Source organism: Sinocyclocheilus anshuiensis, unplaced genomic scaffold, assembly GCF_001515605.1.
Source record: "Sinocyclocheilus anshuiensis isolate Anshui unplaced genomic scaffold, SAMN03320099.WGS_v1.1 scaffold746, whole genome shotgun sequence".
Taxonomy (NCBI): domain Eukaryota; kingdom Metazoa; phylum Chordata; class Actinopteri; order Cypriniformes; family Cyprinidae; genus Sinocyclocheilus; species Sinocyclocheilus anshuiensis.
Genome location: NW_015544173.1, coordinates 132,412 through 136,361, shown reverse-complemented (window position 1 = coordinate 136,361; position 3,950 = coordinate 132,412).

The window sequence follows — 3,950 nt, the reverse complement described above, 5'->3', positions numbered from 1 at the left end:
TTTGCCTGCCGAATTCGCCATTTAATTAGCTATTGAGCAATGCGAAAACTGCTGATAATACTGAGGGACCTTATATATGAATGCTTAGATAGGCGTCGTATTCCCATAGGTAGATGGGAATCAGCTGAGAGTCAAGCTGATGCGAGCTTGACTAACGTGACCTGCCAGAACTAACGCTACGCTTGATTTCAGGCAGTGGGGAGCATCACTGGAGACAAGAAGGACCAGCACAAGAAACAGGAACAAGCCTTTATACCAAATGTCCACTCTTTCTGACTTGGGCATCACAGGTACAGTACTTCAGTGGCCTCAGGCTTACTTCACAGGCATAACTGTCTGCACAGATAGACCTTGATTGCTTCAGGTGTGTTAATTGGAGTTGGAGCTAAATTTTACAGGATACTTTATATTTATATTTTAATTCTATATACCTCTCTTTGTTAGGATTGTGTTAATTTAACACATTAACAAATGTACATTGTTGTATGTCCCTTCAGTTTTTGGATTTTTGGACATAGTTCTGGTCACACTTTATTTTAAGGTCCAATTCTCACTACTAACTAACTGTAAACTACGACTTTTGTCTCAATAAACGCCTAATTTGCTGCTTATTAATAGTTAGTAAGGTAATTGTTAAATGTAGGTATGGGGTAGGATTAAGGGATCTAAAATATGGTCATGCAGATTAAGGCATTAATATGTGCTTTATAAATATAAACAGCCAATAACTAATATGCATGCTAATAAGCAACTCGTTAATAGTGAGAATTGGTCCTTAAAATAAAATGTTACCATAATTCTTTGGCAATGTCAGAAATGAAGTTGTTCACTCAGAATTCAGACACAACTACAAAATGGCCAACACTCAATATAGTGCTCTATATAGAGAATAGGGAACAGCAGAGGAGATTAAAACATTAAACTGAGGTCCTGACTCTCTGTAGTCATTATAAAAAAATCCCAGGAAGTCCTTCAAAAAAAGAAGGGGTGTAGGCACCCTGGCCAAATCTGCCTCTTGTCCTTTGTTACATTAACATTGTTAATGTTTCCTAACATTGTTCGGGAGGCAGACACACTCTGTCAGTTTAAATCTAGATCAAAGACCCATCTCTTTAACCTGTCTTACACATAACACACTAACACATTTCTAATATTCAAATCCGTTAAAGGATTTTTAGGCTGCATTAATTAGGACAACCGGAACCGGGAACACTTCCCATAACACCCGATGTACTTGCTACATCGTTAGAAGAATGGCATCTACGCTAATATTAGTCTATTTCTTTCTTATTCCGAGGTCACCGTAGCCACCAAATCCAGTCTGTATCCAGCCCAGATGGTGGATCAGCACCTAAAGATGACCTCTACAGCCCTGAAGTCAGCGGAGACCAGGACAACTTGATGAGCCCCAGAGACAGATCCCCAATGAAGAACTTGTCTCCTAGACGGCCGCCGGGACAAGACCACAGGAACCAGATGAGTCATAAACAGGAAATTACAGTGTGCTTAAGAGGCAAAACAATTTTTGTTCTAGGTGGTTGGCTGATCACAAGAATCCCTAGTAGCCACACAAAATAAACACACACACACACACACACAAAAGGGTGGCAAACCAGTTGGATGGATCCATCAACTGTCTACAACAGTCCTGAGCTCAGAATGCTAGTGTACACACATTAATTCCCAAGGAAACATTTCCGAAGTTTATTCCCATTCGCTCAAAATGCAACCTTGAGATGTAAAATAGCACCATCAGTTATCTTTTAAATCATTAGCAACATTATAAAACCTGGGCACATGATGCATTGTGGGTAGGTCATAAAGCAGGGTGAGGCTGTATAGAGTCAACATGCCTTGAGAGGGTGCAAAGTCTGTATATACAACCTTATCAGTGCCCATTATACACATTTAAAACCTTGTCATTTATTGAGTTCCTTCTGTTCTTCCTCAGGATGAGTGTGTTTGTTACAGAAAAAGAGGGACAGAGTATTAGATAAATATGAAACTTATTAAATATATCTTCAAGGGACCATGGATAGAAGACGTACGTGTGTGTGTGTGTGTGTGTATTTGGGGTGATAATGATAGAAAAAATTGTGTTTTAGTTTTGCACATATCGTGTCACACATTGCCGGAAACGGTAACTGGAAAAACAGGTTTAACTCAAACTTCAACACTGTACGAATACATAAATACACCAAAGACACACACGGACACGCAAACAGACATGCGCTCTGACTGTCTATGCTAGTAATACATTTGACCTACAGTAGATCTCTGAGTCAAGGTCATCTGATGGTGACTGCGCCAGTGGCTCAACCGCCCAAGAACTTTAAATAACTCAAGACACGGAAGAGCCATATCGAAGTGTAATACACAGCGTGATTTTAGACCAATGAGATTTCACAGTAGGCAGGGCTACAAAGTGCAATGGTGCACCAATAGCAACAGAATCTCAGATTTACACAGAAGACAAAAGTTTGTTCACTCTGATCTGTGTATTAGCACAGTACTAAGATACTGGACCAATAAAGAATCTAAGCTTCATAGATTTGAAGAACATAAACTTCAAAGCTGCATTTTTTATATACAGTATGTTACAGCAAAATGGAATAGATAGTATATTTCCACATTTTAAAATTATTATTAGTTGCAATTTCTGATTTATTAAAAAAAGAGAAGACCTAGGAATGTGACGTCTCATATTTTTAATAAAACCGTTATGATTTTTGTCCCTCCATTTGAAGTCCATTCTACCAAAATTTGACTCTTCAAAAAATTCATAGATATTGTAAAAGTAATCCATTTGAATCAAGCAGTTCCAAGTCTTCCAAAGAGACATCAGCGTTTTATATGATGAACAGGTATAATTTAGGCTTTTATTCACATATAAACATCAATCAGCACATATAGAGCACATCAAATATGGTAAACAGAAGCTCAACCATACTTGGCTGATGCACAAGAACAAACCTAATTGGTTCTTGCACATCCAAAGCACATTTGAGCTTCCATTTACCATAAACTATGTGCTCTATATGTCAATGTTTATTTGTGAATAAAAGCCTAAATTATATCTGTTCATCATACAATACGACCATGCCTCTTCAGAAGACTTGGATTAAACGGTGATTCCTATGGATTACTTTTACAATGTATTTAAATGAACAGACAGAAATCTCCCAGGTTTCATTAAAAATATCTTTATTTGTGTTTCAAAGATGAGTTAAAGTCTTATGGGTTTGGAACTAAGGTGTGTAAAGGTCACACTTTAGTTTGGGGACCAATTCTCACTAACTATTAGCTATGACTTTTGCCTCAATAAACTCCTAATTTACTGCCTATTAATAGTTAGTAAATTTAGGTATGGGGTAGGATTAAGGGATCTAAAATATGGTCATGCAGATTAAGGCATTAATATGTGCTTTATAAATATAAACAGCCAATAACTAATATGCATGCTAATAAGCAACTCGTTAATAGTGAGAATTGGTCCTTAAAATAAAATGTTACCATAATTCTTTGGCAATGTCAGAAATGAAGTTGTTCACTCAGAATTCAACAAAATGGCCAAAATGGCCAACACTCAATATAGTGCTCTATATAGAGAATAGGGAACAGCAGAGGAGATTAACTGAGGTCCCTGAGGTCCTGACTCTCTGTAGTCATTATAAAAAAATCCCAGGAAGTCCTTCAAAAAAAGAAGGGGTGTAGGCACCCTGGCCAAATCTGCCTCTTGTCCTTTGTTACATTAACATTGTTAATGTTTCCTAACATTGTTCGGGAGGCAGACACACTCTGTCAGTTTAAATCTAGATCAAAGACCCATCTCTTTAACCTGGCTTACACATAACACACTAACACATTTCTAATATTCAAATCCGTTAAAGGATTTTTAGGCTGCATTAATTAGGACAACCGGAACCGGGAACACTTCCCATAACACCCGA